At 44.9% G+C, this 16,003-nt stretch overlaps 1 protein-coding gene and 1 non-coding gene across 2 annotated transcripts in view; both read left to right on the top strand.

Moving 5' to 3' along the window:
• The window catches only part of LOC115073295 (adenomatous polyposis coli protein-like), a 459,579-nt gene that overhangs the window by 278,448 nt on the left and 165,128 nt on the right, over window positions 1-16,003 (top strand).
• TRNAS-UGA lies at window positions 3,683-3,764 on the top strand. Its single transcript has one exon. It is a non-coding gene; the product is annotated as a tRNA-Ser (tRNA).

Genomic DNA, 16,003 nt, shown 5'->3' with positions numbered 1-16,003 from the left:
CAATGGATTCCCTCATGCCCTTGGAACCCCCCCTTGCCTAAAAGAAGACTCCCTGATAGTCTAGTGGTGACCTGGAATGCCCCCTAGTTTTGGGCTGGTTGACGTCATTTTCTAAAATGGTGTTGACCATCCTTTGCCTCTATTAGGAGGCACTCCAGGCCATCACTAAGACTACCAAAGAGTCTTCTTTTAGGTAAGGCAGGGTCCAGGGAATGCATTGTGTGTGGGGGAGAGGGGATCCAAGGGGTTGGAGGGGGGGGGGGGGGAGCAGATACTGGGATCATGGGAGGTTTTTGATTTGGGAGGGAGAGGGGGCACTTTTCACCTAGGGTGCCATTTGCCCTAGATCTAGCTCTGTTTACAGGTAATATCCTCTTGTTTGACTAACTTAATATATTGAACTTATTTTTGAGTTATACTCTTTGTAATCAGTTCTATGAAAAGGTGAAGGTAATAGAACTCGGAATCTATATGGCATCTTACTATAGGCTAGTCCTATAGTAAGGTGCCATATGCAACTTGTTTACAAACCTTTATTTCTGCATATTTAAGTAGATTAACATGGTGACCATATTGCCCATCAGAGATGAGGTTTGCATTGGCTTTTTATCTGAGTGGAATATGTGATTACATTGAAAAAAAGTTTCCTTTTTTGCAGACTTACATTTTTAACCTTATTTCAACGTTAGGCTATTTTTTCCTATAAAATTTTTATTTGCAGTTCATCATACTTGTTTGATTATTTTTTTTTCTTACTTTAAATATAATTTAGTAATAAATATGTAATGAACACGAGGAAATGGATCGGTAAAATAGGACTTTATTGAATCTTGCCCGACTCTGGCCGAGTTTCGCTCAACGAGTTGCCTCAGGGGCTTAAGAGCCACTTAAATTGGCACCATCACGAACACATTATTACAGAGAAGCATGAATATCTCGTATGCTACAATTGCATATTAGAGAAATATTCATCAGCAGAAACAAACTATTGAAGTGATTATGAGACCGCCACTTTGTTTTCACTCTATTGACAGCGGCAGGCTGGAAAAACTATGACGCATAAATCTACCCGCTGCTCACCGTTGAGCGAAACTCGGCCAGAGTTGGGCAAGATTCAATAAAGTCCTATTTTACCGATCCATTTCCTCGTGTTCATTGCTATCAGCCATCTTGGATCTGCTATCGTAATAAATATGTATACATTTTTTCAAACGTTTGATGCAGCTTTAATTGCCTGTTGTTTTGAGCTCTAAGACCAGTATTTCCTGCTTACTGCGCTGCTTTGGCTCTACTCTGCTTCTAGGATTTCTGAGTGAACTTTGCAGCCTCTGGTTGGGAACCTCAAATCTAGCTCTCTGCTTCCTAAACAGATTAGTAACAAAGGCATTTATTTTTCCCTAATTACTCAGTCCATAACCGGTCTTCATTTAAAGCATCAGTACAACCTAGATTCCACAAAATATCAGCTTGCTTATTTCTTAACCTACTGTGAAAGCAATAAAATTGTTATATTTTCTTTTTTTTTTTTTTTTTGTTTTGCACATCCTGTTTTTACATTTTATAGCTGCCATGCATCCTGTGTGATTTAAATTTCCTTCCCTTAGGCCATACTGCTGTTTATGCTATATTTATGCTTTACTTTGGTCTGTGTTATAACTATATGATACCTGCAAATTAGTCTGCATAGCATCCTTGATTTCCCTATAATAATGGCAGTTGCTAAACATGAGATGTTTTCCAAAGATCTAAGTGAAAGGAAAAATAATTTTATTTTAATCACCATCTGAATTATCAAAATAAAAAGCTTTGAACTATTGTAAATGACTGATTTAGAGAGAGGGCATTTGCAGGCTTATAGTCAGATAAATTTTAGTGCTGTAAGCTCTGACTAAAAATAAATGATGATCCTTCTGTTCTACAAGGACAAGCAGGATGGCAGTCCTCATATGTGAGTGATGAAATCTGAAGGAGCCCGGCTGGAACTTTTATGTCAAAGTTCCTAGAACTTTGACTGTGCCTCACTGGGCATGCTTAGCATGTCCCTATATACCATACATCCTCAGGGGGCCCCTCCAGTTTTTTCTTTTCTTTTTGTGGAGCCCACTGGTCATGGTTTTTCACTCTCCTGCATACCATGGCATTTTTTTCTAGTAACATTTGCAGGTTCATTCGTCATGGTCTTATTTCTTTTCCTCTTAGTGCCTAGGTAGGTTTTTGGTTGTTTTTCTACGTTTCTGTTCCCCATGCCTGACCGTTGCACCTTTTTGTGCACCAAAGGGTATTGACTGTCTTATGGTCATTGAGTTTCATTTGTTTCCCTTCTTTTCCAGCCATCCATGGGGAGGAAAACCAGCCTCTTCCAATGATACCTCTAGTGAACCAGGGTTATGGTTATCATGGATCTCATGATAGATATATCCTGTGCCTGGGGTCATCACATCATTTTCTGAGGTATTGGCTGTGCGTGACAATGATCTCCAAAGGATGACTGTATCATCTGGAGCTGATGGACAGGTACTTCAGGCATCGAAAGACTGACCCCTTCAGCATTGGAGGCATCGACATCAAGGGACCCCTGATGCCAGAAAGGCATTGGCATCAAGGGGACATTACCCTCCGACATCGAGCATTGAGAAGGACTAAAGAGATAAGCCATTACCTGTCTCTTCCCACTTGAAGAAGGCATTGAGTTCTGCCTCTTGAACTCCGGCATCAAGCAAAGACAAAGAAACATCGGTCTTCTTTGTTGTGTGAGGCCAGGAGTGGAGACTGTCCAGCTGCAGCCAAAAAAACCTCAAAGCAGTCCTGGAAATATAACTCATCCTCATTGATGGCCTAGGAACTGCACCTGTCTCTGGGGGTCCAGATGTCACTCACTGGTATATTTCTGAGTTCCCAGGAAGATGTGGCCACACCCTCCTGTCCCCCTGTCTGTTGACACTGACTATTTTCGAGGAGGACTTGGACAAAAAGATAATAGTAGACCTTGGGCAAGACACTGTGAGACTTTAATTCTCCGGCATTGAGGATATCAAAGTCAACGTTGTGTGCTGCTTAAGTCCCTCCTGTTGCCCAGTGAACTAGCACCAGTGTCCATGCCAATTTCTTTTCCCAAAGGGGAATATGTGTTAATGGTGACTGCCCCAATGTTGATCTCCAGCCTAATGGGGGAGGAAGCTTCCCCAAGGTGCCAGGATTCCTCAGGTTCCCATCCCAAGTCAACAAGTGCTCCTCTCTCTAAGGCTATATCGGTAGAATGGGCATCATCTGGGTCTTCACTACTGGCCTACCAGTCAGGGTGAGATGAGACTCTGGTAACCTTTCTTGGGGGTATGGCTATAGATCCAGTGATTTCTCTAACAAAAAGGGATTGATGGGTCTCCTCTATGATCCTTCTCCTCCCTCAGAAAGAAGGAAGTTCTCTCTTGAGGACCTCTCATTCACTGACTTTGTTCAAAGAATGTTGGAGACTATGTCCTTTAATGATGGAGGATTAGAACTGAAATAAAATGTAGGGCATCCTCCAATTTATGGAGCCCTCTAAGGAGGTCATAATAATCCCAGTTCAAGACTCCTTAAAGAGGTTCAGATGAGTTATGTGGGAGCAATCCCATTCTGTGGCTGCTGTTAACATGAAGGTGGACACAATTTATCTCTGGCTGGCTCGTGCTTTCTTTAGATTGTAGTCGTGGCTGAGTGGTTAAGGCTATGGACTTGAAATCCATTGGGGTCTCCCCTGGCAGGTTTGAGTCCTGCCGATTAGGCACCTTAGGTGCTTTGATGGCTGAGTGATCTAAAGTGCTGAACTTAAGGGTTCTTTCTTTAAGTCCATTACCTGCTATTAATTAAGTAGACTTAGAAAATAGCCACTGCTCTTACTAGCAATGGTAACATGGAATAGACTTAGTTTTTGGGTACTTGCCAGGTTCTTATGGCCTGGATTGGCCACTGTTGGAAACAGGATGCTGGGCTTGATGGACCCTTGGTCTGACCCAGCATGACATGTTCTTATGTTCTTATCTTGGCAGGTGGTCGAATTTTCTCTCAAAGGACCAAGAGGACTAGGACCACTCCTCTGTGCCCCTGAGAGAGGATTCTAGAACCTTGATTGGGCAGAAAATATTTCAGGGAGCTATGTTAAATGCCCTCATAGCCTTTTACCACTCTTTAAGGGCCTGTATATGTGGGACTTATTGAAGCAGATGCAGGAGGTGGCTGAGCAGGTTCCTCAAAAGCAGTAATGTGGAAAACATATGGTCTCTGCCTTGGGAATTGGAACCCACAGACTTGCCTGGCTGTGGGCCTCAGACCTCTGACCTGAGGTCCAGGAAACTTGTGGATGAGCCATGCACTGGGAATAATCTCTTCAAAAAGCAATAGTGCAGATATGTGAACACTGTGAAATGCTTCAACAGCCGCTCTGGACCTGCCCTACTCTTCAAGGAGGTAACTGAGAATGGGGCAGAGGAAGCACTTTTCTAGTGAGGGAGGTGCTGTCCACTGTAACCCTCATTCCCATATTCAGCAGGCCCCTCATGCTTATCTTTGGCAATAGTAGGCCCCTAAGCCACCGCCAGCATCTATCAACACCTGGGATGTGGTTTTGACTGAATCACAGAGAGCATGGCCTGCATGCCTTTGTATCTGTGCCAGAGGACCTTCCTGATGGCACAGTGTAACTTTGATATATGGGTCCTTAGCATTGTAAGAAAATAGTATAGATTACATCTATTGTCTTCTTTCATATCATCCCTGGACTCCAGCTGGGGTCACTCATCACATCAATACAGATGTGCGCATAGCGGCGTGCACAACTGAGTTGCGCGCAACTGAGTACACTCGTACACATAACTATACTCACAATCGCATTTACAACTGCACGCGCGCAGACACATAGAGACAATGGCACCGGCGCCCAAGAAGGCGCCCAAGAAGGCCAGAAGGCACTCTCTTTGCACAGCCTGCCACATAAGAGCTGCTCAGCCTGAATTGGAGTCCTGTCTATGTCAATATTGCGAAGAAGCCCAGGGGGAACCAAAGCCTGGTCCCTTACTGTCGGGGAAATGGTTCCAGAACTACCGACGATAGCTCCCCGGATCTATGCATCTTCAAGATGGCTTCCCCACAGGAGGGCACCGCTGTGGCCCCTACTCCGACTCCCCCTGGGATTAACATGGACCTTCTCCTGGTTGGAATTTTTCCAAGGCCTGCAAGCCTTCGTTCAGGCGCAATCAGCCCCGGCTGCACCCCGGGCTCAACCCCTGCCGGAAGCACAAGATCCTCCCGGCCCTGCTCGGATACTTCGAGACATGCCTCGCCTAACCAAGAACTTCCCTGACAGGGACCCAGACAACTCAGATGATGAGGGTGACTCCCTGGAAGAAGGAGAAATCCCTCCAGGAATGGAACCATACCGAACCATGCTTCGCTTCTTCCATAAGGATGAATTACCAGCCCTTCCATAAGGATGAATTCCCAGACTCTGAAGACACTGGATATTCCAGGCATGGACCCTATGGCAGAACCAAAGAAGAACCCCATCTTGGTGTCCCTTCGTAAGGCCTCATTCTACTTTCCAATGATGGAAGCCATCCAGGAACTGATTGACCTGGAGTGGGATGCCCCGGAGGCCAGCTTCAAAGGGGGTTGGGCCTTGGAAGCTCTATACCCTCTAGAGCCAGCGACCAAGGAACGCCTGCGTTTCCCGAAAGTGGACGCTATGGTCTGTGCCGTCTCAAAGCAAACGACGATTCCCATTGAGGGAGGGGCTGCATCTTCGGCCAATCTGTCCTGCGTAACCTGTTTCCAACGTGACGTACCAACATCCTTCCGCCTGCCCGGTGGGGTGCGGATGCCCTCTACCAAATTCCACCCCAGTTGTTGTGCCTGTTGCACGACGTTGGGTACATTTGGTGCATGTTCGGACATCCTCAGCTCGGTACTCACCCATATGTGAGGACTACCATCCTGCTTGTCCTGTGAGAAAGCAAGTGTTGCTTACCTGTAACAGGTGTTCTCACAGGACAGCAGGATGTTAGTCCTCACGAAACCCGCCCGCCACCCCGCGGTGTTGGGTTCATAATGCTTTATTGTTTTATTTTTTCGGCACTGCCTGTAGCTATAAAATAAGACTGAAAGGGGACCCCTGCTGGCTGCAGGGTTAGTGCCATGCTGGGCATGCCCAGTAGGGGCCAGTCAAAGTTCTGGAAACTTTGACAGAAGTTTTCCGTGATTGGGCTCCATCCTGATGATGTCACCCATATGTGAGGGCTAACATCCTGCTGTCCTGTGAGAACACCTGTTACAGGTAAGCAACACTTGCTTTCTCTCTCTCTCTCTCACACAAATACCAGTCACACTCACATACACACCAGTCACCTTCCCAAACAGTCTCTCTCTCTCATGCACACACACAGGCTTCCCACTCCCATGTTCTATCTTACATATACAGGCTTCTCACTCCCATGCTGTGTCTCACACACACCCATGTTTCTCACTCCTATGCTAGCTCTCTCCACATGCACAGGCTTCTCATTCCCATAATCACTTTCTCTCTCACACACACACTCCAGTCATCTCCCTGACCAATCACTTCCATTGTCTCTCCTATATACACACATCACCTTTCTGACCAGTTTCTCTCAATCACACACATGCTCTCTCTCACACACTTTACATAGATGATCTCAATCAAATGCTCTCACTTATACACAGGCTCTCAGTCACAGTTACACATGCACACTCTCAATCACACATACATGCTCTCACAGACAGGCTGTGTGTTTGTGTGTATCTCTCTCACTTCCTGCCCCCCCCCTGAGTACAAATGGTAGCTGCATTAGCCTCCTCCTCTAACCCCCGCAGGCCAAGAAAGAAGAATCCCATCGGCCACGGGAAGCTAATTCTGCTGTCTCCTGTGCCGATTTCTGGCTGCTTCTGATTTTGCTTCAGGCCCACGCTACTGCTCAGGGCCGCCGCTGCCACTGCTACGTTTTCGTGCACCATGGCTCTTTCTTCTTCCTCCGCACCCCAATGCACATCACTTCCTGTTCTGGGCCAGGGTGGGGGTAGGTGCGGGAAGAAGAAAAGGCCCAGCCGCAGTTGCCAGCTTCCACTATCACTGCTGCCGTTCCCATCCAGGCTTGAACGTGCTGATAGCCCGAGCGGCAACAGCAGCATTGGAAGATAGCTTGCCTCTCGCTCGGTGAAGGAAGAGGGGGAAGAGCAGTGGGAGACCGGTAGCACGCAACACACCTGCCACTGCTTGGTGACACACTGGTTGAGAAGCGCTGCTCTAGAATACCTGGGGGCCTGTTTTGACACCAAACAGAACAAAGTCTTCCTCCCTCCTCCAAGGAGAAGGAAACTGATGGAACAATTACGGCGATTGATGACAAATGCACGCTGCAAGGTATGGGACTATCTTCAACTCCTTGGCCTCATGGCATCAACCCTGGAGGTCGTCCCGTGGGCAAGGGGCCCACAGGCGACTGCTCCAGTGCTCCTTGCTGTCACGATGGAACCCACTGTCCCAGGACTACTCAGTTTACCTCCAACTAACAGCAGAGGTAAGTTCTCAGCTCCAGTGGTGGCTACAGGAGAACCATCTAAGCAGAGGAGTAAGCCTATCCCCAACGAACTAGACCTTGCTCACCACTGATGTGAGCCTGCAAGGGTGGGGAGCCCACTGTCAGGAACTGACGGCCCAGGGACAATGGAACAAGGAAGAGGCGGAATGGAACATAAACCGCCTGGAAGCTCGAGCAGTCAGACTAGCGTGCCTGCGATTCAACCACAGACTCCGAGGCAAAGCGATTCGAGTAATGTCAGACAATGCGACAACGGTTGCTTACATCAACCACCAGGGAGGAACCAGGAGCCAGCAGGTCTCTCTGGAGATAGACCCTCTCATGGCATGGGCGGTGATAAACCTACAAGGGATCTCGGCCTCCCACATCACAGGAAAAGACAACGTCTAAGCAGACTTCCTCAGCAGAGAGAGCCTGGACCCGGGAGAATGGACGCTGTCGACCACAGCCTTCCAACTGATAGTAAATCGCTGGGGCCTCCCAGCCATGGATCTACTGGCCACCCGTCTCAGTGCTCAAGTCCTCAGGTTCTTCAGCCGCAGACGAGCCACAGTCCCAAGGGATCGAAGCACTCGTCCAGACTTGGCCAGAGGAAGACTTACTGTACGCCTTCCCCTCCATGGCCACTACTGGGCAAGGTCATCCGCAAGATAGAACATCACAGGGGATTAGCTCTACTAGTGGCCCTGGATTGGCCAAGACGACCATAGTACACAGACGTGCAGAACCCTCTGTAGCTACCTCTACACAGGACCCTTCTCCGGCAGGGCCCAGTTCTCCACGAAGATCCGTCTCGATTCTCTCTTACAGTCTGGCCCTTGAGAGGACTCGCCTGAAGAAGCGCAGTTACTCAAAGGCCGTGATTGACACCTAGCTCTGAGCATGCAAGTCCTCCACATCCCTGTCATACATACGGATCTGGAGAGTATTTGAAGCCTGGTGCGAGGACCGCGGGATACTCCCACGGACAGCCAAGAACGGTATGAAGAAGGGGTTCTCACTCAACTCCCTCAAGGTCCAAGTAGCCGCACTGTCCTGCTTCAGAATTGCAGTGGACGGTATCCGGCTATCGACCCATCCGGATTTGTCCCGCTTCCTGAAAGGGGTTAAAGAACTCCAAACTCCCCTAAAGTGGCCGGTGCCTCTATGGAATCTCAATCTAGTATTAGACTTCTTAACTGGGGCTTCCTTCAGACCAACACGCGGTCTGTCACTACGCCTCTTAACATTGAAGATGGTATTCCTGGTTGCAATATGTTCAGCTCGTTGCATCTCCGAGCTACAGGCACTATCCTGTCGGGAACCATTCCTTAGGTTCACGCCTGGAACCATACAGCTGCGCACTATCCCCTCCTTCCTACCGAAAGTGGTTTCCAAGTTTTACTTGAACCAAACCATCTCATTACCATCTCTGGATGAACATAAGGACTCAGAAGACTCACACCTTCTTCGCCATCTAAATGTCGGCAGACTTCTAGTGTGGTACCTGGAAAGATTGGAACCACTGCGCAAAACAGATCGCTTGTTCATTCTTCACAGCGGGAAGAAACAAGGAGAAGCTGCCTCACGGGCAACCATAGCCCGCTGCATCAATGAAGTAATCAAGACAGCCTACATAGAGGTAGGGAAGCCCTTACCACTACAGGTTAAGGCTCATTCTACGAGGGCACAGGCAGTTTCTTGGGCAGAAACCAAGCTACTGTCGCCCGCCGAGATCTGTCGAGCAGCAAAGTTGTCCTCCATACACACCTTCTCCAGGTTCTACCACCTGGATGTTCAAGCCCAAGAAGACGCAGCCTTCGCAAGGGCAGTACTAAGTGGGCCACGGGCAGCCTCCTGTCCTGTCCAGAAGTAGCTTTTGTACATCCCACTGGTCCTGAGTCCATCTGGTTACATGCTAGGAAATGGAGAAATTACTTACCTGATAATTTTGTTTTCCTTAGTGTAGACAGATGGACTCAGCTTCCCGCCCACGACTGCCCCAGAAAAGGAGAACCTCGGATAGCAAACCTAGAGACTAAGCAAATATGGGTAAGCCGCAGCCTATCCCTAGTTCGACACTCACAGTTTGTCCAGTGTCGGCGTTAATTAGTTGAGTGCACTGGCGGTATCCAGTTTGGAAATTAGTTGAACCAGTATTCTAAGAGAATACTGAAGAGCTGAGGATACTGCAAGGGTATATCTAGAGTGACGTCAGCTTTGAAATCTGACTCAGTCTCCCATCTGCTAGCAGAAGAGCACAATACCCATTGGTCCTGAACCCATCTGTCTACACTAAGGAAAACAAAATTATCAGGTAAGTAATTTCTCCATTTATTGTGGTTGTTTGCACTTTTGTTCTTTTTTTGTTGGGGCAGTTTATGGCTAGGGATTACCCACATGTGAAGATTGCTTTCTCCGAAGACAAGTAGGATGGCAGAGTTGCTTATCTGTAAAAGATGTTATCTGAGGACAGTAGGGATGTCAGTCCTCACAAAACCCACCCACCTCCACTTAGAGTTGGCTTCACCTTATAATGCTAAGAGGCAAGACTGAAGGAGCTGATGCATGGTATAGTGGAATGTTGGGCATCGCCATGAGGCTAAGTCAAAGTTCTAGAAACTTTAACATAAAAGTTCCAGGCTGGTCTCCATTGCACAATGTAACCACCATTCTGCTGTCCTTTGAGGACACTTGTTACAGGTAAGCACTCTGCTAAATATAAAGATAATACAGGATTTATATAACACCTTTCTTCTAAGCAGGCTTCCCATTGCAGTCTGGATAAAGCTTGCTTACAGCCATTTCTCAGATGAACTGTCTGCCTACCCATTTTGTGCTTGGTCTGTATTAGTTTCCGAAAAAAGGAGAGTTTGAACATTATTAATCACTTATTGTTGGGTTAATTAGGTAAACTGAAGTGGAGAGAAGAGAGAGCAACTTCCCAGTTTGAGTGCACTTGCTGCAGCTTTAGTAACTTGTTCAAATGTCACTATAAAAGCTTGTGGATTGTTTCCAGACCTTGTTTTGTACTTTAGCACATTCAGCCTGGGTTTTGTCGTCATCCCTGCGCTACTTGTTACTTGGGGATGTCCCAGTATTTCATTTTTTATTTCTATTCTGCTGTTTATTTTTCTCTATGTGCATCACTTTGCACTAGTTCACTTAAATTTTATCTGCCAATTAAATGCCCACTTCTCCAGTCTTGCATTGTCCTTTTGCAGCTCCTCATAGTCTGCTTGTGTTTTAACTACTTTGAATATTTTTCTGTCTTCTGCAGATTTGATCACTTCTTGTTGCTTCTTTTTCCAGATCATTAATGAATGTTATACACTAGCTCCAATACAGCTCCTTGAGGTAATCTACCTTTCTCAGCTGCGAAAACTGACCATTTAGTTCTTGTTTCCTAGCTTTTAACCAGTTATTAATTGAGAATAAGACACTGCCTTTATCCCAAGACTTTAATTTTCTGAAGAGTCTTTCATGAGGAACTATATCAAACACTTTCTGGTTCACCTTTATCCACATGCTTATTCACACCTTTGCTAAATCTATGCTGGCTTATTCCTATTAAACTATGTTTATCCATATGACCAGTAATTTTCTTTGTCAACAAGGACTGAATTAGCTATGACACGTGGGTGATGTCATCCAATAGCAACAAAAGGACCCATCTCTCTAGCTCAGTAAAGTTTTACCATTGATCATGTGCAGGTGTTACTATGTGCACGCTGCCTCGTGAGCCCCTCAGTCTGTCCGAGATTCTGTGCAGATGTATACTTTCTCTTTCTCTCTGCTTAATTTGTCTTTTAACTTCTGTCTAGAGTTCTAATTCGCTTTCGAGTTGCCTCACTGTCCCATCAGCCTCTCAACAGCACTTTCCAGTGTTACACAAAAACAAAAAAATATGGCCAGCTCCAAGAAAGCCACATCCAGTAGCTTCAAGGGTTGTGTATGTGGCCACAAGGTGTCCATCATTTATGGGCCATGACATCTGTAATAGACATCTGAAACCCAGTCATAACTCAGTTAACTGCTGTGTCTATGGTTGGATGTCACTGAGGTCCCAGAGGATTAGGGCCTGGAAGATGGAAAAGCTTCACAAGTCGATGAAAGATCAGAGACATTTCTCCTCTCTTATCAGGGCCTCTTCGAACTCCTCCATGCTGAGTCAAGCAGGAGCTCTTTGAGCAAGGCTTTCCCAGGTTCCCAAGCCACCATAGTTCAGGGATATCGTGTAAGATGCAGAAGCATCAAGAGCAGGAGCCAACAAGCCCCTTGGTACTTTCGTGGGGCTTGTCAGTGCAGTAGAAGAAGCGGTAGTGTTTATTGGAGCTGGCTATGAAGTCACGCCGATGCATGTAGCGTCCCCACACTGAGCCCTGGCACTCTTCATGCACTCAATGCAGGAATAGCACCTGGTAGATTCTAGAGGAAATAATTACCTCCATACTGTTGGGGTCCTTATCCCCATCTCACCAAGTCGATCATGGGCTTCATCTGGAGACTCTAGATACAGTGTACTCCATTGTGCCTCTGGTCTTTATGCAGCCTCCAGCAAAGTTAACCCTCCTGGAGTCTAGTTGGAGCTTCATAGGAGGATGACTCTGTATTGGTTTCAGATGAGAATATCTCTACCTCAGTTCCTGGTCAAAGAATACAACAGTCCGGAGACCAAATGGTTGAATTGATGAAGATTTTCTTTACCCCATTAGTGGCCAATAACCAGAAAGGCACCCTTCAACTTCTCCTGTCCAGAATGTTAGATTTGATCCCTCAAGGGGGTGTCCCCTCTCTCCTCCATGCCTTTGGAGCTCCCTTGAGACGTCTCAGTGGTTCTCATCAGTCAGGGGTACCATCCCTCTCTGCAGAGGAATCTCGCCACTCTGAGGATGGAGCACAAGACACCTCTGGAGCATGTCCTGGATGTATTCCTCTCCAAGACGATAGAGCATACTGCCCTGATCGCCATTATCTTCATTGGGGTCGTGAGTTAGTGTTCTTACACCTCTTGATTCAGAGGAAGGCTTTACAGGGATTCATTCAGACCCCTTACCTGATCTGTCAGAGCATTCTTCTCCAGTGGTCCACATACACAGAGGACAAACACTTATTAAAATGTAATAGATAATTAGGTAAATATTAAATACAGATTGGAATAAAATAGAATGAAATAAAATGGGATGTGATTAACAAATAATTAGTGGCACCCAGAGGTGTATGCTGTAAGTCTTAATTTAATAATGTAGCTACAATTGCATATATGCATGCAACAAAAATATGAAGAATTGACAATGTAATCATAGATCTTAAGAATATAAGAAGTTGCCATGTTGGGTCAGACCACGGGTCCATCAAACCCAGCATCCTGTTTCCAACAGAGGCCAAGCCAGGCCTCAAGAACCTGGCAAGTACCTAAACACTAAGAAGATCCCATGCTACTGATGCCAGTAATAGCAGAGACCATTTCCTAAGTTAACTTGATTAATAGCAGTTAATGGACTTCTCCTCCAAGAGCTTATCCAAACCTTTTTTAAACCCAGCTACACTAACTGCACTAAAAACATCCTCTGGCAACAAATTCCAGAAATTAATTGTGCGTTGAGGGAAAAATAATTTTCTCTGATTAGTCTTAAATGTGCTGCTTGCCAACTTCACGGAGTGCCCCCTAGTCCTTCTATTATTATCTGAAAGTGTAAATAACCAATTTCCATCTACTCGTTCAAGAGCTCTCATTATTTTAAAGACCTCTATTATATCCCCCCTCTGCCGTCTCTTCTCCATGACCATATTTATTTGACTACCTTATATATACATATGTTTTTTTCAGTTTTAGATAGCAGTCTTTGGAGACAAATTGATCTTTTAATGTTTTATGCACTTATATATTTTAATTTTAAAATGTTTATTATATGATGATTGTTGCTGTTTTATGATTTTTATGAACGTATTACTTGTTAGTCCTTGAATACATGGATGTGTGGAATATGTTAAAAAAAAAATAATATATATATATATATATAAGAGAGAGAGGAGGACAGACTTGTACAGAGGATTATATAGCAGCTACATGGAGAGCAGGCATACCTTTTGCTGAACTATCTGATAACAGCACATGATTTACCCATGTTGAGACAATTATATCCACAACAAAAAATGTTCTTGCTCAGGATAACTGACCAATAACAAAAAAGAGACAAGCACATAAAACTCTAATAGTACTATCCTATTGATGAAACGATGTAGGACTAAAGGGTTTCAGAAAGCCAATAACTCCCTCTGGCTAATCCAAAAGCTGATGCTGGTCCTTTCAATCATCAACCCCAAAAGAATTTCCTACATTGTTTCATCAATACAGTGGTTTTATCAGTTAGTTTTATAAGCTTGTCTCTTTTTTTGTTATGGGACACATACATAGTTAGGAAAATAATCCATATATTTATTTATTTATTTATTTATTTAAGTTTTTTTATATACCAACATTCAAGACGATAGTCCCATCATGCAGGTTCACAAGAAACAGGGGTGCAATTAAAATAAACTTTACAATTTGAACAATAGTGCAGAAAAGCAGTTACATGTAACAGGGAAACAATAACTTGGAGTAAGGAGGAAAATGAAGATCAGATAATTATATATATATATAATAACATTATAAGGGGTGGCTATTAATGCTATTCCTAGCGAAGTATGTTGATTGAAGGGAGTTAAGTAATGTTGGAGTTAGGAAAGGCCTGCGTGAACAGCCAAGTCTTGAGTCTTTTCTTGAATGTTGAGATGCTGGGTTCCATTCTAAGATCCGGGGGAATGGAGTTCCATAAAGTTGGACCAGCTGTGGAGAAGGCCCGATCTCTAAGCGTGATGTGTCTGGTAGTTTTGGCTGGAGGTACTTGAAGTGATCCTTTGCAAGCATCTCTTGTCGGTCTTGTTGAGTAGTGTAATCGGAGGGGGATATGGAGATCGATTGGGGCTAATTGATGGATGTTTTTGAAAATGGTGAGAATGGCCTTGTAGATTATTCTGAAGTGGATAGGCAGCCAGTGGAGGCCCATCAGGATAGGTGTTATGTGTTCTCTTCTCCTGGTGTTAGTGAGTATACGGGCGGAGGCATTTTGGACCATTTGCAATGGTTTGGTGTGTGATGAAGGGAGACCAAGCATGATGGTGTTACAATAGTCCAGCTTTGCGAAAATGATTTATTGTAGAATCGTTCTGAAGTCATGAGTGTGGAAGAGAGGTCGTATTCTTTTCAGCACTTGGAGCTTATAAAAGCAGTCTCTGGTGGTTTTGTTGATGTTGGCTTTCAGGTTTAGGTGATTGTCAATTAGAACTCCTAGGTCTCTCACTTGTGTAGTGTTTGGTAAGGTTGGATGAGTGTGTGTGAGGGAGCTGTTTTCTGGTGTGATGATTAGAAGTTCCGTTTTTGATGAATTTAGTATCAGGTTGAGACTTATGAGAAGCTGTTTGATATTTTGGAGGCAGGTTTCCCAGTGAGACAGTGTTTTTGCGAGTGACTCCTTGATGGGGATCAGGACCTGAATATCGTCGGCGTACACACACAAGTCATAACTACAGGTTTTTATACAGATCCTCTTCCTCTTCATATACCTCTAGGTGCTAGTGCTTATTATTTGTCACATCCAATTTTATTTTATTTTGTTGTATTTTATTCTGTTGTATACCAGTCTGTATTAAGAACATAAGAAGTGCCTTGCTGGGTCAGACCAAGATCCATCGAGCCCAGTGTCCTGTCTCTGACAGTGACCAGTCCAAGTCACAAGTGCCTATGTAGGTTCCCAATAGTTGAACTATTTCTTGTATCTCTATTCCAGGAATAAGTGCCGGCTTTCCGAAGTTTGTCTGTCTGATAACTGACTGTGAACTTTTCCTTCAGGAATTTATCCAGTCCTCTTTTGAGCCCCACTATGTTAGTTGCCTTGACCACATCCTCTGGAACTGATTGCATAGATTGAATTTGTGCTGAGTGAAAAAATGCTTCCTATGATTTGTTTTAAATGTTCCAGTTGCTATTTTCATTGTGTCCCCTAATCCTAGTGTTTGAAAGTATAAATAACTATTCTTTATTTACGTTTTCCACCCCACTCATAATTTTCTCTGAAGACAAGTAGGATTGTAGTCCTCGCACATAGGTGACATCATCGGATGGAGCCTTGGTCTAGAACTTTGATCTCCAAGATTCTAGAACTTTCGAGCATGTGCAGCTGTAGTTATCACCCTGCCCCCTAGGCAGAGTCCCTCAGTGTCTCTCTTTTTTTTTTCCCCCACGAAGTCATGTGTGTCACAGTATTCAGCTATGCTGTCTCCTCACAGTTTTTGTAAGTGACTTTTTTTCTAGAGCTGCAGCTGTTTTTCTTTCCCTTACCTTATAGTAGTTTTATTTTCTTTTTGTAGAACCCAACTCTTTTCCTGCTTAG

Source organism: Rhinatrema bivittatum, chromosome 1, assembly GCF_901001135.1.
Source record: "Rhinatrema bivittatum chromosome 1, aRhiBiv1.1, whole genome shotgun sequence".
NCBI lineage: Eukaryota > Metazoa > Chordata > Amphibia > Gymnophiona > Rhinatrematidae > Rhinatrema > Rhinatrema bivittatum.
Note: the sequence above shows the minus strand (reverse complement) of the source record. Positions and strands in the feature narration are given on the sequence as shown.